The 25540-nt window shown below is 45.6% G+C and overlaps 1 long non-coding RNA gene across 2 annotated transcripts in view; it reads right to left on the bottom strand.

Annotated features, from left to right (window-relative positions):
- Window positions 1–25540, bottom strand: part of LOC140843974 (uncharacterized) — a 52161-nt gene that overhangs the window by 9550 nt on the left and 17071 nt on the right. For both annotated transcript variants that reach the window (XR_012121976.1, XR_012121977.1), the window contains exon 2: window positions 25031–25155. This is a non-coding gene — a long non-coding RNA (uncharacterized lncRNA). The remainder of the gene's footprint in view (window positions 1–25030; window positions 25156–25540) is intronic.

Below are 25540 nucleotides of genomic sequence, written 5' to 3'. Positions count from 1 at the left end.
CTAAATTTAGTGAATAAAAGTATATGATGAAACACAGCAAATCCACAGAGCCTCAGAGTATCTCCCCATAAGACAGTGAATAATTACAAAGGGAGAAACAGAACTTTCTAGTGGATAAATCTGGAGAACACCACCATAACCAAGTGACCAAAGTCTCCATCACCAGGCCTAAGACATACTGATGTCATGTGTCCCCTGAGAAAGGCACATCGTCAGAGCCAAAAATGCATGACTTTACCATAATCGTGAGCACACGTCACACAACCACAAATTAAGAGACATTTTACAAACTAACTCACCAGTGTTCTTAAAAAAAGTGTCAGGGTCATGAAAGACAAAGAAAGACTGAAAACTGCCACCAACTGGGAAACGGGGAAGTCTAGAAAGCCACACATGACCACACATGCCAAGTGGGAGCCGGGACTGAATCCTGGCAAAGCTTGAGTATGTTAATATTAACATCTGAAATCAGTTAATATTACTGTGTCATGCATTTCTTGGGCTTGATGACTGCCCCCTGCTCATATAAGATGGTAACATCCAGGGCAGCTGGATGAGGTGTACCCCCTGCCTCTGATTCTCTGCCCTGGGGCTCCTTCTGCTGAGATCCTTCTCTCCGCAGACAGCCACGAGGCTCGCCCGTTCATCCCTTCCTGTCTTTATCAAATGTGCTGAGACTGAGATGTCTGTCACTAGTGTTTCCACTGCAGGAGAATGTCATTCACCCAAGCCACATGGTCCCCATTCACTTTTCAGGAAATGTCCCCACAGTCTTCCTATTGAGACCGTGAAGGAAAATATTAAGGGTGGGAGAGGCTGGCCCAGTGCGTCATCTTTCTTGGCTGGAAGAAACGAAGGTCAAGGGGCAGCAGCTGTGAGTGAGGCCTGCAAATGTCTGAAGGCTGGTGTTATTAGCCAGAACAAAGGGCAGCTTCTGCCTGCCGCTTCTACTGCTCAGGGCCCAGGGCCAGAGCCAGGCCTCCTCGGTGACAGACGCCAATGGCATGCCTTCCCCCGCCACCACCAGGTCAGTTGTTCCTAAACACCGCCTGCTCAGAGGGCAGGGCATCAGGCCTGCTGTGCACCCTTGACTGTCCTGTGCAGGACACACACCCTCTGTGGGGCCAGGAGGAGGCCAGATCCCGTCAGAAAGTTTTACAGAAAACTGCCAAAAATCCATCGCCCTTTTCTCACACGCCATCTCATGGCGTTCCTCCATGAAAGACAGCCCGGCCCTGGGCACCACCTCCCTTTCTCAGGTGGGGAACCTAAGGCATGCTTTAAGTATTTTGCTTAAGATCATGCAGTTATGAAGCAATCCTAAGCATTTTTAGGGAACTACCAAGCCTCTGAGCTGTGGCTTTTCTTCTCAAGACCAGTCATCGGTGCATGAGAGGAAGTGTTAGGTGTTAAATGGCACTGAACTTGGAATTCAGAGATTGAGTTTGAGTCTCAACTCAGCCACTTAGGAGAGTCTTGACCCTTTTGGGGTTCATGACCCTTAACCCTTTTGGGGTTCTTATCCTCATGACAGGGATAAAGTATGAGAAAGTGCTTTGCAAGCTACAAACCATCCTGCCTGTAACTTAGGAGTGCATGTGTGGAGAGCAGAGAGCATCAATATTCCATGGCTTGTAGTGATCATCAAGTGGCCACAGTACAAATAACAGCTACATGTATGGAGTCCTTGCATCATACCAGGCACTGTTCTGCCCATCTTATGTGAAGTATCTTTCTAAATCCTCGCCCTAAGTCCACGAGACAGAGTCTGGGCTTCTCTTGCTGTGTAACTGAGCTCCTGGGCCCAGGAGACTGACAGTAACACTCCTGGGTTGCCTAGGCATTTCTCCTGCTTCCCGTGGTGCTGACTGGGGCTCGGGATGTGCTGGAAGGGCCGCAGTGGCCTCAGCCTCCAGGCTGGCAGGCAGTGCTGGCAACTGGCTGCGGGCTCAGTGAGGCTCTTGGCCAGCCCTTGATTCTCCTCCATGTAGGCCTCTCCACATGCATGCCTGCGCTTTCCCACAGCATGGTGGCTGGGTTCTAAGAAGAAATGTTCAAGAGGACAAACCCCAGTGTGCAAGTATTCACGAACCGCTACTCGTGTCACCTGTGCTAATGGCCCTTTGGCCAAAGCTCATCACAGACTCAGCACCAGAGTCAGTGTGCAAGGAGACTCTACCAGGGTAGTATCATGTTCACCAGGCATCTGTACAGTCTACTGCAGAGAGGTACTACTGCTAGCCCCACTTTGCAGGTGAGGAAGCTGAGGTTTAGAGGGATTAAGTGGCTTGCCAAAGTCTCAGAGTTACTAGCTGGTGGAGTCAGAGCTGAGACAGGAAGACTTGGCAGATTCAGCTCCAGGGCCTCTGTTTTCATCACATCCTGTATGGGCTAGGTGACTGTACAAAGTGATGCTACCTGAAATTTTCCATTTTATTGCTGCATCCCCTTCCCTCAGCCCCCCACACCAGCACCCTCCCTTCTACTGACTCCGAAATGCCCCCTCTGGAATTATTTCTCTCTCCCACCTCAGGGTGAGCTAAGACGCCCTCTCTTCTCGATGCTCCCCCTCGGCTTCCTCCCTACTTCCCTGTTGCTCTTAGACATGTACAAGCAACCTTGTCGGGGCTGAGGTTCCCCGAGCACCCTGGTGGTAGCAGGGGTTCATTCAGATGAGAGGCAGCCTTGGAACAACCAGGGAACTCACAGGCTGCACTGCACTCCATGTGGGGTCGCTGCCTGTCAGGGCCCTGGAGGCATGATGAAGCAAGTGGCCCCATTTGGGAGCTCTGTGTGGCTGCTCGGAGTCTCAGTGTTCCCCCTGATTCTGCAGCAGGGGGCACTTCCCTCCAGGAGGCAGCCAGTGCCAGGCTCAGCTCTGCCTCTCCCTAAGCTTGGCTCAGTCACTTTCCCTCTTTAGGACTCAAATGCTCACTGAGTCATGACGGAGGTTGGGCTGTGTAAGAACTTCTAGCTGCTGAAAGGAGGGAGTGGGAGTTTGGTCGAAGCTATTTAAAGATAGTGGAGAACTGGGTATCTCCAAAGTGAGGTCCCTTTGCTCCGACGGAGGAGATTGGAAAAGACTGGGGGCTTCTTCCAGCAAATGAAACAATTAGCAAAATACAAAGGTGACCTACTGAATGGAAAAAAACAGTTGGAAACTATCTGATAAGGGTTAATATCCAAAATATACAAGGAATTCATACAACTCAGTAGCTAAAAGAAAACAACAAAATGGGCAAGTGGGCTTGTATAGACACCTTTCCAAAGAAGACACACAAATGGGTAACAGGTACATGAAAAGATGTCAACATCACTAAACATCAGGGAAATGCAAATCAAAACCACAATGAGATATCAGCTCACACCCATTAGAATAGCTGTTGGCAAGAAGACGAGAGATAATAAGTGTTGGCAAGGATGTGGAGAGAAAAGGGAACCCTGGCATACTGCTGGGGAGAGTGTAAATTGGTGCAGCCAATAGAGAGAGCAGGATGGAAGTTCCTCAAAAAATTTAAAATAGAACTATCATATGATCCAGCAACTCCACTTCTGGGTATTTATACAGGGAAATGGAAACACTATCTCAAAAAGATATGTGCACCCCCATGAAAATAATTTCTGCCCTTCACTGCAGCATTATTCACAATAGTCAGGATGTGAACACAACCTAAGAGTCAGAGTTGAGACTGGAGACTGGAACCCAACCTATTTATTCATCAGTGGATGACTGGGTAAAGCAGATGGGTAGGTATATACAATGGGATATTATTCAGCCATAGAAGAGAAGAAAATCCTGTCATTTGTGACAACATGGATGAAACTTAAGGGCATTATTCTAAGTGAAATAAGTCAGAGAAAGACAAATACTGTATGTTCTTAACCTACATGCAGATTCTAAAAAAGCTGAACTCAAGAGAAATAGGGACTGAATGGTGGTTGCAAGGGGGTGGAGGTCAGGGAAAGAGGGAGATGTTGGTTCAAAGAATACGAACAGCCTGCTGTAAGATTAATACAATCTGGGGATTGTACAATACCAGCACGGTGACTGTAATTAACAATACTGTATTATGTACTAGAAAGTTGTTAGGAGAATAGATTTAAATGTTATCACCACAGACACACACACACACACACACACACACACACACACACACACACACATATACACTCGTAATTACATAAAGGAGTGGAGGTATTAACCTTACTATTGTGGTTATTGTGATAATCATTTTGTAGTACCTACATGTATGTAATCATTGTGTTGTACATAACTTACGTATTTTATGTGTCAGTATCTCAATGAAGCTGGGGGAAAAAAAGATGGAGGAGCAGGCATGACCTGAGGAGCAGCTCCAATCTCCTTGCTCACTTGCTCAGTCAACCAGCATCTACTGAGCTACTCTGGTCCGGAGTGTGGTGGGGCGGCCAGGAGAGCAGTAGTGTGCAGCAGAGAACCTGCGCTGCGGCGTGGCAGCGGGAGGAGGCGGGGCCGGTTCACAAAGGAGTGTGTAGGCCACAGGACAAGATGTCTGTGTATCAGAGAGTTGTTACGGGGAGTAACATGACCTGGCTTACCTTGTAAATGAAGAGGCCACACCTAGTGCTGTATGAAGGATGGGCTATGGGGGTGTGGAACTGGGGTGATCCCTTACCAATTCAGGGGAGGCCATGGGGCTAAGGCATCCACTTGCCATATGAAAGGGAGCACCATCATTTCACATTCCCCCATCCACTGCCAAGCCTGCTCTGGAATCTCCCCCTTAGATTGTTCTGTGACCTGGTGTCTTCACCCATCCATCCACCCATCCATCCATCCATCCATCCATCCATCCATCCATCCATCCACCCACCCATCCATCCATCCACCCACCCACCCACCCATCCATCCGTCCATCCATCCATCGATCCATCCATCCATCCATCCATCCAGCTCTCCACTTGTGTGTCCAGCATCTGCTCTGTGCAGATCCAGGCAAAGGCACATGCTCTTGGCATGGCTCCCACACCCAGACCTTCCCTTGCACCCACAGTTGGTCTCCATCCACCCACTGTGGGTGGGTTCCCTGGGGATAACACACCATAGCAGCCTCAGAGAATTAAAGGGGAGGAGGTATTACACATTTGCAAAACTTCCCATTACAGAGCAGAGCTTCAGGCAGGCCATGGGTACCGCAGGGCCGGCGTCGTGCTGTTCCTTCCCTTCCTCCCTCTAGCCACGAGCGACAGTAGGCGAGGAGCCCTCGGCTTCCCTCAGAGTTCACTTCTTAGCTGGCACCATATGATGAACTAATCCTGGCTCAGCTTCTCTGCCCTCATTTACACCATTGATCATTCTGGTGGCCAGCAGCTTTCTCCTGAATCGGTAAAGCTCAAGCTTGAGACTGAGGTCATTCCAGTCTGAAGGTGGAATTTGTCATTTTCTGAGGACATCCTGGAGGGAGCACAGGCTCTGGGCACAGGATGATCTGGGTTCAATTCCAAAGTCATCATGGGCCCACTGCTTGAAACTGGGCAGAGCTCCAGGCTGCTCAACTCGCCTGAGCCTCAGTTTCCCCAACTGGAAGTTAGTGATAATAATACCCAGTTCAGGGCTATCAAAAGGATGATATAATGATGGATGTAAAACACATGACATGTGGTAAGTGAGGGAAAAAAAATCACTTCCTGCCCTTTCCCCTTTTTGGTAGCTAAGTTAGGCTCTGGATTTACCACTTGCATTTCTGATTTATTCCTACAGTTAAAATTTGGAATGGTGCATTTCAGAGGTTAGTTTGAATTGTACATGTACAACAGTTTCATTTTGAGCATGAGGCAGGATAATTGGCCCTTGTAGAGTGGCCTGCAGTCACTTTTCCAAACCAGCTCTGTCACCTCTGTTCATTGGTCCCTGTGGAAACAGATCATCCCTTGGTACCATTCCAGAGAAAGGTCCAGCCCAGGCTTGTAGTTTCAACAGCACTCTATGCAGCCTCCGACCTGAAAAAGGGTACCTGGTAAATAATACAAAATGGCAGGAAGGTGGGGATGGATGATTGATGAGGTCTGTGACTGCTCTGGCTCAGCATGGGCCCTGTGCATGCTCCCGGAATCTGGGTCACACACAACTAACTCTACACAGGGAACAGACCCCAGGATCACTTGCTTCTCTGAGGGTATGGGGATCGTTCTCAAAGCCCTTGGTCTCCCTCAGATGTGAACGCTCCATGGGTTAGTCATTCCAACCGAGGGCTTGTGCAAAAGTATCCAGTTGATCACAAAAGCAGCTAGAACATTTCTAGAACATTTTTAGCTTGATCTAGAACATTTTTTTCTTGAAGTAAGAATCTGCAAAGAAGACAGGCCTCCTCTGACCTGAGAGCTGTTGTGCTGGGTGAGTTAGTTCAGCACATGAAACTTCTCTTTGGGTAGAGCTTTTATTAGCAGGTCTGGGAGGCTCATTAAGTAAAAGAACATGGACGCTGTTTGAATCATGAAGCCGTTCCTCAGTCTTTGATGTGTGGCTTTGGGTCACAGTCACGTCTGACCTGCCAACCTGCTCAAGAACTCTGGCATGAGATGAGGGGTGGGGAATTAGAGGCAGAGCTGAATTCTCAAAAACCTCCCAGGCCTTACAGGGACCGTTGGTAAGGATCTTTAAAGCAGTGATTCAGCCCTCTAATGCCAGGATTAGGAATCTCCTCCCACTCCCAGTATAAGTCAGCCCTTTGACTCCTGCAGAAAGAGCAAGCCAGAGAAGGCAAGGGACTTAACCAAAAGGGATGGGGTGGGGGGTAGTTGAAGACTTGTGCGCCTTGTTCAAGGAAGTGATTCCTATCAAGGAGAAGTTGGGTGTGTGCTTGTCATGCAGCAAGGGCCTTGAGCAGAGAGACTGTAAGCAACCCAGGCAGATGCCCAGCTCCCATATGGAAATAGCATGACTTGTCATGAGGTTACAGAGGCTCTAACTATGGAGACCAGATGATTATTTGCTTGGAGGGAAAACCTTCCTCTTGGTGCAGAAACAACTGGAAATGCCAAGGCCAAAGTCATGGAGGATGAACCTGGCGCCTGACCATCTCCTGAAGGAGGATGTTGCAGAGCCTCACCTTGACCACCGGACCAGCATGCAGTCTCAAGGGACTGGCGATGTTGGGGTCCTGAAGCAGATACTGCTGATGGGATGAGCCCTTTGTTTGTCCACAACTGGGCTGTGATCTCATGTCAGCAATGAAACAGCCTCTTGGCCCAGACGGGAGAGACACCCATGTTCATTAGCCAGCTTCTTCACTGATGACCAGTCCCATCTGTGACCGTTCAGGGAATCCTGCAAAGCAGGACTCTCGCCCATCCCAAAGCCACTGGCCAGGTGCACTGGAAGATGTGGCCTTCCCAGGCCTCTCCAGCGTGCTCAGGCTCTGCCCTCCCTACTTTTCCCCCATCACCACTGCTGCCATGCTGTGCTGTGCTTGCCGACACCCCTCCTGGTGTCTGCACACGAGGCTCAAACTTCCTGTCCTTCTAGGCTCTCCCTCGCTTCCCAAGCTCCTTTCTTATGGCCTTTTGCCCTTGAGGTGATCTATATGGTTTATCTCCCCTCGTGGACTGTAAGCACTTTCCAGCCAGGACTCCTGACTTGCCCGTTTCCTGCAGAGCTTAACACTCTGCTCTACACACAGGAGGAACTGAAAAAGTGCTGTTGAATGCAGTCTGAACGCAGGCGTGGAAGGCGAGCATTTGCTCCCGGGTTCCGGTCCATTAGCAGGGTGCATCTTTCTTTCTCTGTGGTGATTCCTTGGCCTCTGGATACCACCACCAATAGTAAATCATATCCCTAGTGCCCAGCAAGCCTTTCATTTGGCCTCTTGACAACCCTTCTCATCTAAATGTGAACCGAGCACAGGGGTGACGGGCCCCTGCCAGGGAGGTGGCCATATACACATTCTGTGTCCTAACAGAAGCTAGTTTCTAAGGCACCAAGGCCCATGTGAGTGTTCAGGGCCTGGGACCCCGCAGCCACCCCCACAGGCACCATGAGAGCAGGCCCATGTGCGAAGAAACAAATGAAGCCGCCTCTTCCTGAGGGCCTTTCTGGTTCCCCATGAGGAGACTGCTAACAGCATGCTTCAAACTTGAGGGCACCTCTCAGACGCACATCTGGAGGCCATTTCACGTACAGCTCACAACTCTCGGAAAACCAGCCACATTTTATTGTGTCCCACACCCTCCCTTGGCTGCTCTAGCCCACATTCCACTCCCCTCTCCTCAGGGTCAGAATGAGAAGCAGGCTCAGGGACTCGCATGAACTCATTTGCTCTCTCGGTTCTCTGCACCTGCTCCCTCCTGGGCCACAAGACCAGCCGTTTCCACAGCAAACAGTCATAAACAGCCGGAAGGGGACCAGGACTTGGGGTGCAGGATAGCTGCAAACACTCTGGCAAGGCCCGTTTCATACAGATGTTTCCAGCCATAAACAGCGGAACTGCAGAGCAAGAAGTGAGCCAGGTACTAATAAGGCCTGGGAAGTGCATTAGGCTGGAGCTTAGACAGTGACTCAGAGCTTCCTCAGGTGCTGGGCTCCATGCATGACAAGCTGGGTTGGGGCTAAGGGCTCGAGGCCCAGGGAAGTGGGGTGAACCTACGAAGCTAGGCTGAGGAGGCAGCCCTGGGTGTGCAATGGGTTTGGGACACAGAAATTCCAGTTCCCAAGGCCACTGTGTGTGGTATCGCCCACTTTCCTCAGTTCTAATTTGCACAATTCCTGAAATAGCTACCATGGGCAGGTTCTGAGAATAAGAGTGTCTGCGTCTAAGAGTCTCCAATCATGTAAGGACAAAGGGGGTACACACAGCTGGAAACAGGTCAGACTGTGTCTTGTACTAGGATGCGGTATGATGTGCAGAGGAAAATGTGGAAGGGGTCAGAGCAATCAGACTTTAGGGGGCGCTAAGGGGTGGCACAAGGTGATCCTTCACAGGTGGGGAGAACTTGGATAGACGTTGATGGGAAAGCACAGGCAGCATGGGGAACAGTGTCAGTGTGACGGGCTAGCAGGTCCTGGAGCATGGCGTGGTTTGGGCCAAAAGCAGGGAGAATAACTGCTATGGGATATGGTGCTGGACGTGTAGGTGGGATCCAGACTAAGGAAGGTCCAAAAATGCAGGAATAAGGAAATTATTCAGCATGTTTCAAATGTGAATTAGTTACCAACTTCTATAAATTAAGAAACAAAGCTGGGTTCTCACGAATGTCTGGAAGGCCTGGCCATCCGTGGTTCTCTCGTGGCTACACTTGGCTGTGGCCAGGTGGTGGCCACCCTAAGTGGGACAAGCTGCCCTAGTGCTCACGGCTCCTTACTGTGGCCCATCACCAACTCACCATCAGCCTGCTTCCATCCACCGTGTCACCTGCCTGCCCTCCGTGGGCCTGTGAGTTCGTGGTCTTTGCCATAGACCTTGAAGCGATACTAGAAGAGGGGAGGGAATTGCCACCGAGAAGCATTTAGGAAAATACGTTGAGGGCAGTGAGGAGAAGTCGGTGAAGCCAGAGAGGGGCTTCCTGGCAGAGTCTCTGTGGAGGAAAGGGCCTGACAGAAGGCCGGAGTAGGAGAGCGGCAGGAAGGGGCCAACTGGGGGGACAGGGTGATGGGAATGAGGAAGGGAAGGAATTGATGTGAGCTCCAGGATTCCCAGACAAGGAGCCAGGGTGAAGAAGGAGTAAGTCAAGGATGCAGATGCAGGAGGCAAAGCTGGGCCCCAGGAGAGGACGGGGAACTCTGCCTGGATGTGCGGACTTTGAGGTGCTGGGGCAGCCTTGTGCAAATGCATGGCCATACTTGGCCAGGCCTCAGCCAGCCAGGGGACCAGAGAGCCGGACTGGGGACTCTGCTGAAAGGTGTGGTCAGGAGGGCCTGCAGAGTCAGGAGTGGAATGGTGCCATGATTCCCCACTTGTTCCCTGGCAAGCTCAGCTCCTGCCCTGGGAAATCAATCACTTGGGCTCTGAGGACGCCTGCCGGGAGGGGACAGCCCTCCACCAGCACGTGCGTCACCAGAGGCCAGAGCAATGCCCACCACTGTTTTTCAGACAGGAGGTAGCAGTGGGTGGGAGCCAGGCCCAGCTACGCCTCTCTGCCTGAGTCACATGGAATAATTCTGTCTCTTGTTCCTCTGAAACCCTCCTGGGGGACAGGGCGGGGTGGGGGTGAGTCATGTGAGCCCTGTGCAGCAGATGGCAGGGGGCAGTGAGTCACAGCTTGGGGCCTTAATCGGAAGCATATCGGAGCCTTGAAGAAAATGTGTCTGTGGCTGGGCCTGGGGCACTGGCGACTGTCTGTTAAACAATGACAGACGTGGTTGTCAGTGGCAGAGCTGCTCAGTTCAGATGTTCACACATATTTCTTCACTGAATCTCAGCTTCTAATTAATATAACTTCATTTGTGTGGTTATTTGGGGAATGTCTGCCGCACCGCTGGAGTCCGAGAGCAGGCCTGGCTGGGTTTTGCTTGTCACTGTACCCTTAGCATTGTCTGTTTTAAATGGATGATTGAATGTATGAATGAATGAATGGCTCTGTTTGATGTTAACATATAATATAATGTGAGTGCATGTATGTAACCTATTTATATGTACATATATGCTATTTTGTGTATGGAATATCTTTGGAAGAATAAAAATGCACAAGACACTAATACTAGAGCTTGCTTTCTGGACACAGAGGCTGGGGATAGGAGTCTGGGGAGCTAAAACTTCTTTTCACTTGGTATTTCTTTCCCTTCCTCCATTCTGTTTGCACCCCCGTGAGGCTGCTGCCCAGTGTTCTCCCTCGGAGCCTGCTCTCATTTGGATGCTCTCCACATTTGGAATTGGGGATGCTGGCGTGACCCCTTCCTTCTTGGGTGTTACGTCAGGTTTTGAGGAGACAAAGGCCCATATGGTAGCCAGCTGGGATCTCATCCTAGAACTGGAAGAGTGGAGGGAGTAGCACAGCCAGGGCTGGGCCTGTGTGAGGACCCCAGGCAGTCAGGCGGAGTGAGGGGAGAGGTCAGAGTCCAGTCAGCCCAGAAAGCTGTGGGGTGGGGTACACTGTGACCTGCAGGGTCTTCTTCTATTGCCAGTGCACTGGCTGATCCTGATAAGCAGGACTTGAGTTTCCATAAATAGGGGGTACCCTTCTCAACTGTTTTTTTTTTTTGATCCCCTGGGACAACAATGGATGATTTTATTTCACGGGTTCTTCAAATCCCCTTGCAGCCGATCTCCCGTCCTGCAGACGCTAGGCAGACCTAAACCTCCCAGCCTTTGGCCAAGGAGGTTCCAGGCAGGAAGCCACGGATGTTTGGAAGGAAGAACCTTGACCTGGGAGTCAGAAGACTGGGGTGGAGTCTTGGCTCCATTACTCATGCAACCCCTTGAGCCTGGACTGACTTCCATTTCACAAGGTTTTAAGATGTATTTACTTAGTAGTTGTGCAAAGCAGTTTCATGTGATTGTTTTAACTTTTTCTCTATTCCCATTTTTTTTGTTTTTGTGTCTTTTTAATTTTTCAATTAGGTTAGTCAATATCTTATGTATTTTATTTGCTCTTTTTAAAAAATCTGATTTTTTGATTCATTTATTATTTCTATTTCTCTGTCATCAAATTAATTACTGTTTTTATCTTTTCCTTCTTTCTGCTTCATTTACTGTTGCTTTTCTCTCTTTCCAAGTTGGCTTTTAATTCATCAGTTTTATTTCCTTTCTTTAACTGTTTTATCTATCAAGGCTTATTATCCCCTGAGAATTGCTTTATTTGTTTATCTACTGGATTTAATATGAGTATTTTTCATTATTTTTTAGCAATTCTTTTAGTATTTTTGCCTTTAACTTCAGAATAGGTTTAAAGAGAATTTATGACAGATGAAAAGGATTTTTTCAGATATAGTTTTTACTACATTGTGATCAGAGAGTATTACCTATACTCTGTACTGAGGTTCTCTGTGTGGTTTAATACAGTATTTTCATGAGAGTTCATACTGACTTGGGCATTAGAAAGGTGTGTTCTTGATTATTGGGGTACAGAGTTTGCCCTATTTTCTTACTAAAGTTGACTGTAACTGGATCTATTTCTTTTTATTTTCTTGATCTGCTCTAAGCTGAGAGACAAAGTAAAATATCCTGCTGTGTCGTCCGTTCCTCCTACATCCTGTAATTTTTTCTGTATGAAATTTGCTATGTTGAGTGGCATATAGATATTCATAATACACCTGAGTTGTGAATTATAACCTTTGGCATTATCACCTGTGTTTCTTTGACTTGTTTGATGATTTCTTTGATCTGAATTCTTCCTTTCCTTGTATCTGCTTCACGACTCTTGATTTCTTCTTCTTGACATTTGCCCATTCTTTTTGTTTCTTGTTTTTTTCTGTACCTCTTTCTCTCTCTCAACAACTTTACCCACTCTCTTTTTCAGCCTTCCTAAACCATTTTGCTTTAGTGTCTTTTATATACAGCACAGAATTGGGTTTTGTTTTGTGAACCAACCTGGAAATATTCTTAGGACGTGAATTTAGTCCATTTACGTTTATGGACGTGGCTAAGTGTTCTGAGTTTGGCCACACACTTCTGTGTCACAACTCTTGTTTTGTCTTTTTATTTTATCTTTTGGTCTTTCACACTACGGCTTTCTTACTCTTTCTTATTGGCCTTGTTCTTTCTGTGTGGTTCTTCTCATGTTAGGAAGGTGGTTTGTTTGTTTTTCTACGGTTGATCTTTACGATTAAAGCTTTACGTAATATCCTTAGCTTTATTTAGAAACATATATTCACTTGCTTCTATAAATAAGAAGGAAGCATGCCTCTTCTTCCTTCCTCTTCTCCTCCCTCCCCTCTACCATGCTATGCTGGTTAATAAACCATCTTTCCCAGTTTTATTAGGAAATAAATAAAGTTTATTATTTAAGGTATACCGATTATATGTGTATTAAGTTCAAGGCGCTCAGCATGATGGTTTCATTAACATGTCCTGTAAAATGAAGACCACAATAGCTTGACATCCATCACCTCCTAGAGGTACAATAAAAAGAAAAGAAGTTCCTCTTGTGATGAGGACTCTTGGGATTCACCCTCCTCCTAACTCTCCTGGCTGTCATGCAGCAGCGTGAGCTACAGGCATCATGTCCAGGGCAGTTACAGCCCTGGGACTTATTTATCACATACCTCGTAGTTTGTAACTTTTGACCACCTTCTTCTGTGTGTGTCATATAATTGTGTATGTGTACATTTATATTTTTTAATGTATGCATTAAACATCCTGTGCAGAATAACAGTAAAGACTGAGATAAATGAAATTCATGCCAGATGTGGGTCTCCCTCTTCTGTCAGTTAGTGTGGGGGTTGAAGCACTTAGAATCAGCAGTTGCACGGGATTTGGGTGTTGTAATTGTTATTATTTACTTTGCTGCAGCAGACTTTGCATCCCTCCAGTGGAAGACTGCTGCTACCTTGCACTTAGCACAGGGTCTAGGGTGCCAGAAAGTTTTTCTCAGCGTTCCTATGCACTGCCCCCCGCCAGTCTTCGAGAGGGCCCTGCATGCTGCACCCAGAAGGGGACTCTGTAAGTTCTTTCCAAGCTAGAGGCTGTTACTGCTCAGTACTAGGTATGAAAATACGAGCCTCCTATTGGGGCAGACAGGGCGCTCAGGTTTTCTGACCGAGCCTTGGTGCTAGGCAGGCTGATGTGCATCCAGCCCTCATTACTCTTGCCCCCAACTTTTGTGGAACTCTAACCTTGCACTTGGGGGGTATCTTGGGCAGGGGAAGGCTTCTTGTCTTACCACACCCCCAACCCCAGTGGGCCTCTGCTCTGTATCAGAGCAGGATCCTGAAACTGAATGGTCTCTTGCCACTCACCAGCCCTGGACAGGGGGCAGAAGGGTTTCCCACCCCTCCTCCAGTGTCGAATGGCTTTTGTTTCTATCTTCTTCCACAGGTAATTGGGTTTAGCCTAGCCCTTTAGCTTCCTGTCCTTACAGTAGCTAAAAGCTTTTTCCTTGTTGAAGAGAAGAGTCCAGGATAAGGGTGGAGTCTTGTGCCTGCCCTCCAGCGGCAGCTGATCTTCTGGGGTTCATGCCAGTTGCCACCAGTACCTGCCTTCGTCTGATATTTTTGAAAGCACATGGTAGAGGGTCACAGTAAAGAGTATGTCCGTGCTTCAAGACTTAGCAATAGAAACTATCCCAAATTAAAGACCCTACTTTCAATGGTGCTGGAACAATTAGAAAACCATATGCAGAAAACAGACTTCAATCCATACCTTTAATCCACGCCATATCCAACAATTAACTCAAAAAGGATCAGAGACCTAAATATAAAACCCCAAACTATAACATTTCGAGAAGAAAACTTAGGAGAAAAATCTTTGTAAATTTGTGCTGGGGGCTTACCTACAAAGGAAAACCCATCAGGCTATCATCAGACTTCTCAACAGAAACCGTACAGGCCAGAAGAGAATGGCATGATATACTTAATGCAATGAAACAGAAGGGCCTCGAACCAAGACTACTGTATCCAGCACGAATATCATTTAAATATGAAGGAGAGATTAAACGATTCCCAGACAAGCAAAAGTTGAGGGAATTTGCCTCCCACAAACCACCTCTACAGGGCATCCTACAGGGACTGCTCTAGATGGGAGCACTCCTAAAAAGAGCACAGAACAGAACACCCAACATATGAAGAAGGGAGGAGGAGGAATAAGAAGGGAGAGAAATAAAGAATCATCAGACCGCATTTATAATAGCTCAACAAGCGAGTTAAGTTAGACAGTAAGATAGTAAAGAAGCTAACCCTGAACCTTTGGTAACCACAAACTTAAAGCCTGCAATGGCAATAAGTTCATACCTCTAAATAATCACCCTAAATGTAAATGGACTGAATGCACCAATCAAAAGACACAGAGTAATGAATGGATAAAAAAGCAAGATCCATCCATATGCTGCTTACAAGAGACTCACCTCAAACCCAAAGACATGCACAGACTTAAAGTCAAGGGATGGAAAAAGATATTTCATGCAAACAACAGAGAGAAGAAAGCAGGTGTTGCAATTCTGGTATCAGACAAAACAGACTTCAAAATAAAGAAAGTAAAAAAAAGACAAAGAAGGACATTACATAATGATAAAGGGCTCAGTCCAACAAGAGGATATAACCATTATAAATATATATGTACCCAATACAGGAGCACCAACATACCTGAAACAAATACTAACAGAACTAAAGGAGGAAATAGAATGCAATGCATTCATTCTAGGAGACTTCAACACACCACTCACTCCAAAGGACAGATCCACCAGACAGAAAATAAGTAAGGACACACAGGCACTGAACAACACACTAGAACAGATGGACCTAATAGACATCTACAGAACTCTACATCCAAAAGCAACAGGATACACATTCTTCTCAAGTGCACATGAAACATTCTCCAGAATAGACCACATACTAGGCCACAAAAAGAGCCTCAGTAAATTACAAAAGATCAAAATCCTACCAACCAACTTTTCAGACCACAAAGGCATAAAACTAGAAATAAACTGTACAAAGAAAGCAAAAAGGCTCACAAACACATGGAGGCTTAACAACATGCTCCTAAATAATCAGTGGATCAATGACCAAATCAAAATAGAGATCCAGCAATATATGGAAACAAATGACAACAACACCACTAAGCCCCAACTACTGTGGGACACAGCAAAAGCAGTCTTAAGAGGAAAGTATATAGCAATCCAGGCATATCTAAAAAAGGAAAAACAATCCCAAATAAATGGTCTAATGTCACAATTATCAAAATTGGAAAAAGAAGAACAAATGAGGCCTAAGGTCAGCAGAAGGAGGGACATAATAAAGATCAGAGAAGAAATAAATAAAATTGAGAAGAATAAAACAACAGCAAAAATCAATGAAACCAAGAGCTGGTTCTCTGAGAAAATAAACAAAATAGATAAGCCTCTAGCCAGACTTATTAAGAGGAAAAGAGAGTCAACACAAAGCAACAGTATCAGAAACGAGAAAGGAAAAATGACGACGGACCCCACAGAAATACAAAGAATTATTAGTGAGTACTATGAAAACCTATATGCTAACAAGCTTGGAAACCTAGGAGAAATGAACAACTTCCTAGAAAAACACAACCTTCCAAGACTGACCCAGAAAGAAACAGAAAATCTAAACAACCAATTACCAGCAACAAAATTGAAGCGGTAATCAAAAAACTACCAAAGAACAAAACCCCTGGGCCAAATGGATTCACCTCAGAATTTTATCAGACATACAGGGAAGACATAATACCCATTCTCCTTAAAGTTTTCCAAAAAATAGAAGAGGAGGGGATACTCCCAAACTCATTCTATGAAGCTAACATCACCCTAATACCAAAACCAGGCAAAGACCCCACCAAAAAAGAAAACTACAGACCAATATCCCTGATGAACGTAGATACAAAAATACTCAACAAAATATTAGCAAACCGAATTCAAAAATACATCAAAAGGATCGTACACCATGACCAAGTGGGATTCATCCCAGGGATGCAAGGATGGTACAACATTCGAAAGTCCATCAACATCATCCACCACATCAACAGAAAGAAAGACAAAAACCACATGATCATCTCCATAGATGCTGAAAAAGCATTTGACAAAATTCAACATCCATTCATGATAAAAACTCTCAGCAAAATGGGAATAGAGGGCAAGTACCTCAACATAATAAAGGCCATCTATGATAAACCCACAGCCAACATTATATCGAATGGCGAGAAGCTGAAAGCTTTTCCTCTGAGATCGGGAACTAGACAGGGAAGCCCACTCTCCCCACTGTTATTTAACATAGTACTGGAGGTCCTAGCCACGGCAATTAGACAAAACAAAGAAATACAAGGAATCCAGATTGGTAAAGAAGAAGTTAAAATGTCACTATTTGCAGATGACATGATACTATACATAAAAAACCCTAAAGACTCCACCCCAAAACTACTAGAACTGATATCAGAATACAGCAAAGTTGCAGGATACAAAATTAACACACAGAAATATGTGGCTTTCCTATACACTAACAATGAGCCAATAGAAAGAGAAATCAGGAAAAGAACTCCATTCACAATTGCATCAAAACAAAAAATACCTAGGAATAAACCTAACCAAAGAAGTGAAAGACTTATACTCTGAAAACTACAGGTCACTCTTAAGAGAAATTAAAGGGGACACTAACAGATGGAAACTCATCCCATGCTCGTGGCTAGGAAGAGTTAATATCGTCAAAATGGCCATCCTGCCCAAAGCAATATACAGATTTGATGCAATCCGTATGAAACTACCAGCAACATTCTTCAATGAACTGGAACAAATAATTCAAAAATTCATATGGAAACATCAAAGACCCCGAATAGCCAAAGCAATCCTGAAAAAGAAGAATAAAGTAGGGGGGATCTCACTCCCCAACTTCAAGCTCTACTACAAAGCCATAGTAATCAAGACAATTTGGTACTGGCACAAGAACAGAGCCACAGACCAATGGAACAGACTAGAGAATCCAGACATTAACCCAGACATATATGGTCAATTCATATTTGATAAAGGAGCCATGAACATACAATGGCGAAATGACAGTCTCTTCAACAGATGGTGCTGGCAAAACTGGACAGCTACATGTAGGAGAATGAAACTGGACCATTGCCTAACCCCATATACAAAAGTAAACTCAAAATGGATCAAAGACCTGAATGTAAGTCATGAAACCATTAAACTCTTGGAAAAAAACATAGGCAAAAACCTCTTAGACATAAACATGAGTGACCTCTTCTTGAACATATCTCCCCGGGCAAGGAAAACAACAGCAAAAATGAACAAGTGGGACTATATTAAGCTGAAAAGCTTCTGTACAGCAAAAGACACCATCAATAGAACAAAAAGGAACCCTACAGTATGGGAGAATATATTTGAAAATGACAGATCCGATAAAGGCTTGACGTCCAGAATATATAAAGAGCTCACATGCCTCAACAAACAAAAAACAAATAACCCAATTAAAAAATGGGCAGAGGAACTGAACAGACAGTTCTCCAAAAAAGAAATACAGATGGCCAACAGGCACATGAAAAGATGCTCCACATCGCTAATTATCAGAGAAATGCAAATTAAAACTACAATGAGGTATCACCTCACACCAGTAAGGATGGCTGCCATCCAAAAGACAAACAACAACAAATGTTGGCGAGGCTGTGGAGAAAAGGGAACCCTCCTACACTGCTGGTGGGAATGAAAATTAGTCCAACCATTGTGGAAAGCAGTATGGAGGTTCATCAAAATGCTCAAAACAGACCTACCATTTGACCCAGGAATTCCACTCCTAGGAATTTACCCTAAGAATGCAGCAATCAAGTTTGAGAAAGACAGATGCACCCCTATGTTTATCGCAGCACTATTTACAATAGCCAAGAATTGGAAGCAACCTGAATGTCCATCGATAGATGAATGGATAAAGAAGATGTGGTACATATACACAATGGAATACTACTCAGCCATAAGAAAAGGGCAAATCCTACCATTTGCAGCAACATGGATGGAGCTGGAGGGTATTATACTCAGTGAAATAAGCCAAGCAGAGAAAGAGGGATACCATATGATTTCACTCATCTGTGGAGTATAAGAACAAAGGAAAAACTGAAGGAACAAAACAGCAGCAGAATCACAGAACTCAAGAATGGACTAACAGGTACCAAAGGGAAAGGGACTGGGGAGGATGGGTGGGTAGGAAGGGATAACGGGGTGGAAGAAGAAGGGGGGTATTAAGATTAGCATGCATGGGGGGGTGGGAGAAAGGGGAGGGCTGTACAACACAGAAAAGACAAGTAGTGACTCTAGAACATTTTGCTATGCTGATGGACAGTGACTGTAAAGGGGTTTATAGGGGGGACCTGGTATAGGGGAGAGCCTAGTAAACATAATATTCATCATGTAAGTGTAGATTAATGATAACAAAAAAAAAAAAAGCAGTTTCTTTGTGGTGACCTCCAATGAGTTCTACACAATGGTGTAAAGGGCATATAAAAGGGTAGGCAAAGGATTTGTTTGTGCTCATACAGAGGATCAAAGCCTAATTTGGCTACCCTGAAAATGAACTAAGATACGATATGAAAAAGAACTTCCAACATCAGCACTCTCTGGAAGACTCATGCCAGAAGATGATCATCAAAAAACCCCAACAAAGATCCACGCACTGCTACAGGTGTAGATGCACTCATCCCACCAGTTCCTGGACTTGCCATGGGAATGAAGAAGGAGGTATCTAAGCTGGCCTGTGCATACAGTAAAACAACAAATTTGACTGGATCTATACTGTTGGAACTCAACCAAGAATTAGGAGAAGTGCAAATTGTAGCACTCCAAAATCTTACAACTACAGACTATTTACTGTTAAAAGAACATATGGGATGTGAACAGTCCCCAGGAATGGGTTGTTTTAAATTGTCTGATTTCTGTCAGACTGTTCAAGTTCAGTTGGACAATATCCACCATATCATAGATAAGTTTTCACAAATGCCTAAGGTGCCTAACTGTTTTTCTTGATTTCACTGGAGATGGCTGGTAATTATAGGTATGCTTTGGTTATGTAACTGTATTCTTATTATGTTAATGTGTGTGTGCAATTTAATTAGTAGTTTAAAACCTATACATGCTGAAGTTACTCTACAAGAAGATATGCCAAAGAAATAATCAATCTTCCCATGTTTTCTTCCATCTGCAACTTCTATAGCTTTTCTTCTTCCTTCCTAATTATAACCCCTAAATAGAATTCATGCCTCGTATCGAATTTACCATGTATCACAATTCTTCCAAGTGGTAAAGATACCTCAAGACAAATGCTGGGCATAGAAGCCACAGGGCATAAATATGCAAAGAAGTAAAAAAACTAACCCTTTCAAACAATAAGGCTTCTCTCTCACTTACCAACTTTACATTCCCCTGTATGGCCCTGGAAGATGACTGGTTAGCCAGAGACGGGTAAGATTCCTCAAGGGAGGAACAACCTAAGACAGGCACAGTCGCAGGGGGGCCATCAGGTGAGAAATTGGGGATCAACAATGGTGAGGCTTAGAACCCCCCCCACCCCCCCGTTCTGAGAGAAATCTTCTGCATCCGTGGATGTTTTATTGCCCTTGTCTAGCTTGGATTAACACATAGTCTACAGGCACACACCTGATCATCTACATTTGCTCTCTTCCAACACTAAACTATGTTTTCTACCTTTATCTTACATCTACCTACCACTTCAGCATTTTATTAAAAATAATAATAATAAAGAGAGAAATGTGGTATTCACATATAAATCAAGTATAAAAATCAAATGAATATTCATATTTGAACTGTTTATAGTTCATAATGCATGATCAAAACCGAAAGTTTCTGTGATGACTGCCCTTGTACTGTTCACCATGTAACTTATTCACTATGTAAGAATTTGTTCTCCATGTAAGAACTTGTTCATTATGCTTCAGAAGCTTGGAGACTGACGAAAATTAGGCCTGGGGTGGATTAATGATTATACTTTGACATTGAGTCCCCTATACAGAATTTTATTGTTGTTAACAACCATTTGATCAATAAATAGGAGAGATGCCCTCACAAAAAAAAAAAAAAAAGTACACACTTCCAATTGTAAAATAAATAAGTAACCGGGATGTAATGTATAGCATAAGGAATATAGTCAAAATATTATAAGAACTTTGTATGGTGATAGCTGGTACCTAGAATTATCATGTATATAAATGTTGAATCACTGTGTTGTACTCCTGAAACTAATGTAATATACTGTGTGTCAACTACCCTTCAATAAAAAATAATTATCTAAAAAAAAAAAATTTGTGCTGGGCAAAGATATTTTAAAATATGACACTAAAACCACATATAGTGAAAGAAAGAATTGATAATTTTTTCTTCATCAAAATTAAAATTCTCTGATTTTCAAAAAATACAGTTAAGAGACTAAAAAGACAAACTAGACTAGGAGAAAACATTTGCAAAACATAGATCTGATAGAGGACTCGCCTACAGAATATATGAAGAATGCTCAAAACCAGTAGTAAGAAAACAACCTAATTAAAAAATGGGCAAAAGACTTGAACAGATCAAAGAACAACATGGATGGCAAATAAGCACACAAAAAGATGCTCAAACCCATACACCATTTGGTAAAATAAATGAAAGTGAAGACAGCTAGATTAAAAATGCAGATTAAACCCACTACCCTGAGATACCACTACACATCTATTAGAATGGCTAAAGTTAAAAAGACTGATCATATCAAGACTTGGCAAAAATGTGGAGAAAATTTGGAGAAACTGGAATTCTCATATACTGTTAGTAGGAATATAAATTAGTATACTTTGGAAAACAGTTTGATAGCTTCTTAAAATGTTAAGCACACATTTATGTGATTCAACCATTTCACACCTAGGTATTTACCAAGAGAAATGAAAACAGGTGTCCATCCCAAAGACTTGGACACAAATATGCATAGCAGCTGTATGGGCAATAAATGTGCATTAACAGGTGAATGGATAAACAGATTAAAGGAATTCATACAATGGAATACTACTCAGCAATAAAAAGGAATAGTGGTTGAATCTCAAAATAATTCAGCTGATTGAAAAAGTTAAACAATATAGAGTACGTAATAATATATAACTATATTTACATAAAATTCTAGAAAGCATAAACTAATCTATAGCAATAAAAAACAGACCCAGGTTTTCTTGGGGATGGGTGCTGGGAGGGCAGGAAGGAGGCATTACCAAGTGGAATGAGGAAACTCCGAGTGTCACCTGGCCTCTGCCTTCAGAAATCTCTAGACCAGAGGCAGTCCCTGATCTTGGGAGTCAGAGGAAACTGCCCGGCACCCTCTTCTTCTGCACTGTGGGGGAGGACCTACACTGGGCACGTGTTTCCAGAATGTTCCCTCTTGTCGCATGCCTCACATCTGTCTTCAGATCTGCCGCTTGGTGCACATGGTACAGCCTTGGACCAGGCCATCCACCCCCTGCTGCTGATGCTCCAGTGACCAGGGAGTCCCTGATGGTCCCCTTGCTGGGGATTCCATCCATCTCACGGGCCCTGCCTTCCCTGCCCACCCCCAGGCCTCTTCCGGCACCTTCCAGAACCGCCAGCGGGTCGGGAGGGCAGAGCACTTGTTCGATAGGAGGGTGTTTTTTCCCTGGGTCTGTGGGGAGGAGCTGGCGCCATTGCAGGTAAATTTCTGAACTCAGAACACAGGGTCCTCAGTGCCTTTTGCCTCAGCTTTGGTCCCTGGCTGCAAGTCTGGGACACAAGGGAAAATCCCACTTGGCATCTTGTTTCAACATGCAATCCATCATCAACTCACTCCTGTGTGCCTTACCCCACACTTCCTAAGCTGGCATCTTAATGGTGATAGTGGGGTCAGCGTATGCAGTGGAAGGGCACACCAGGCATCAAAGCCTGGCTCTGCCACTTATTAACTGATAGGTAATAATACCTCGCATGGTGTCAGTGTGAGCACAAAATGAATATTTGCAAAGAGCTTAAAACAATGTCTGACATATAGTAAGTGAATTCTAAAAGTTTGCTATCTTATCATCATATTGAATAAGCCCCCTCACTCTTCTGAGCCACAACACCCTGCTTTAATATAAAGCTCTAACACTCCACGGGCAGACCTGGAGGATTTGTTGAGGTTTGTATCAAGCACATAGTGCAGTGCCTGGGACATAGCAGGTACTGGGTGGATCCTGTTCTCTCCCGCTACCCTCTGCTATCATTTCATGTTACAGCACAGCTGGAAGCAACAGGGTTTGTCTTAGGTAAGCAGGTGTCGCTGTTCCCTAGGCAGGGCAAAGCAAGAGCGGCAAGAGGCATCTTTTCTTGCCTGGAACCAACAGGAGAAAGAATGTCACCGCTGTTCAGTGCCTTCCCTCCAGGTGGGGGGAATCCTGGGCCCCAAGGTGCAAGGCTAGCTTGGCCTATGCACCACTATACAGATTGGCAGGAGTCGAGGCCGCTCTTGGCTTGTCTGTGTTTTGAGAGGGGCCAGGTGACCAGCACCCGGGTCTGATTCTGGCCAGTCGCTCCCTGCTGGACCCATCTCCCAGGGCCTGCCCTCCCTCTTCCTCCCCCTAGCACTCTCTTGCTCGTCAACATTTCACCTTGATTATAGTGTTTTTGCTCCAGACCATCAGATGTTGTCATTCTCTGGCACAGGCCAGCATATTCATTCCTCCCAGATGCACTTCTCTGCTCTGCCTGGAGAATGGCCATGAAGGGACATCTCCATGGCAACAGATGTTGATCTCATAGTTGCTTAGCGATGCACTGTAGGATGTGCTCTGGCTTCCTGACAGCTGGGCATCCTTTGGTGTGTCTGTACTACTGGGGCTGGGACGAGTAGGAGGTTTCTTCCCTTGCTTCTACCATTTCATGTAAAAGTGAAAAGCAAAAAGAACCGGAAATTTGCCTTCTTTGGGAGGAATGCTGTCATAAGGAGAGCAAAGCACTGGGAGTCAGAGTGTGAATCAGAGGAAAGACGATGAGGGCGACACGTTCCCCAGCAGGTCCACAGCCTGGGGGAAGCCTTGGAAACTGTGTCCGGAGGCAGAAGATGCTGTCCGAAAAGGACTACTCAGCGTGTCCTCATTGCCGCACCTGTCACCTGGGACAGCCACTCCTGCCACCTGAGCAGCCCTAATATTTGGGGCCTGGAGCGAGGGCCCAGGAAGCCACATCACCATATCTCTAGATACTTAAAATTATAAACCAAGGCTAAATAAAATCCATGCTATCCTCTGACTTCAGCAATTTAATGGTAGATGGAAGAGTACCCTCCACAAAGACACCCAGGTCTCAGTCCAGAAACCTGTGACTCTCTCATGTTGCATTAAGGTTGTAGACAGAATTAAAGTTGCTGATAACTATCTTTGTGATAAGGAGAGTATATCTTGATTATCCACGTGGGCCCCGTTCACAAGGGTCCTTAAAAGTAGAAGAGCGAGGCAGAGGTCAGAGTGATGCCCTGAGAGACCAGCCACTGCTGGCTTTGGAGAGGGGAGAGATCCCAAGCCTAGTTCGAGCCGAGCCTCCAGAAGGGATACAGCCCTGTCACACCCCTGAGAATTCTGATAAATTCGTGTCCTTGAGGCTGTGTTCAGTGGCTGTAGCAGCAATAGGAAAGGGACACGTGATCTTGATTGTGCCCCCAAGGCCTGTGGGGAAGGGTACAGGCTGAGGGGGTAGCCACAGGGCCCAGGCCTTCTGGCCTGCATCTAAGAGCACAACTGGTCTTGCTAGTGCAGAAGAAAGTCATTTCCTTTCCCTCCTGCAGCAGCCATTTCAGAACAAAACAAAGAAAAATCCCAGACTAGTCAAAACCTTCACCCTAAGGCCCAAGCCAACTCTAATTAGCAGGAGAAAGGAGAGTTGCACTCCTATCTTCGAAAAGATCATGGCCTCAGGGGCCTCAGGGAGTGGAGCATCCTTGCTTATCTGACCCTGTCACTAATCAGCTACCCCTTATTATGCCAGGGGGTTTTCACCTGTGAGATGGAAGTACAGCAGCCAAGGATTAATTTCTCTTTTCCTGCCCTCAGCTATTTTGTAGTTTCGTAAATTGTCTTGCTTAGCTGAGGAGTGCTCTGAGCAGTCACAAGTTGCAAAGGGACTGGGGGTAAATGTTCTCTCTCCCTTCTGCCGACCTACGTCCTCTAGGTCTGGGGCACACCTCACCTCCTCCAGGAAGTCCTCCCTGACCATGCATATCTGCAGCACTTCCTGGTGGTAGCCCTGTTACACCCTCATTTTCTTCTCTGTGTACAGTGACACATTATACATATTAAGTATAAACTCATCTGTTCAGTGACTATGTCATGCCTCCAGTCCCTAAGGTTAGCCACATTGCTGGTCTCACAGTATCATTGTTGTGTATTTAGTGCCTTGAACAAGCTGTACATATTCAAATCCAAGCCTGAAGTAATTTGCAACACTCACTTACCTTCTCCGCTGAGCGCAGTGGCCTGTCTGGCTTTGTGTTTTGCAGCCTCCCAGACACCTTCCCTGGGGCCACTTGGTCATCTTCATATCAGGTCATCCCTGCTGTGGTCCCTGGTTCGGCCTTTCCTAAGTTGGGGAGAATTTAAAGTTCAGATGTCTCTGGGATTTGTTCTTGAGCCAGCCAGCCTAGGGTCCTTCTCTGGCCTGATCTCAGGTCTAACAGGCTTTATTCCCGTGGCTGAGTCCTGCCTCCAGTTCCTGCTCTCGGGGCCATCTGGATCCTCTGGACCTCGATGCTTGGCCCAAGTTCAGTTTCCTCTATGACTTACCCCAGCTAGAGTCTAGCTCCTGAGGCCCTGTGTCCCCTGTGTGACCTTCACGTGTCTCCTGCTCTTGGGACACGTACCGACGTGCCTGCCTGGATGCTCACTGCCCACCTCCGGCCAGGCTGCCTGTTACAGCCTTCCTCCCACCCAACTGCTCTGCACGTATTTCGGCTTCCCAGTAGGGC

This window comes from Manis javanica, chromosome 1 (genome assembly GCF_040802235.1).
Source record: "Manis javanica isolate MJ-LG chromosome 1, MJ_LKY, whole genome shotgun sequence".
NCBI lineage: Eukaryota > Metazoa > Chordata > Mammalia > Pholidota > Manidae > Manis > Manis javanica.
The sequence above is the reverse complement of the archived record's forward strand: the minus strand, read 5'-3'. Positions and strand labels throughout refer to the sequence as shown.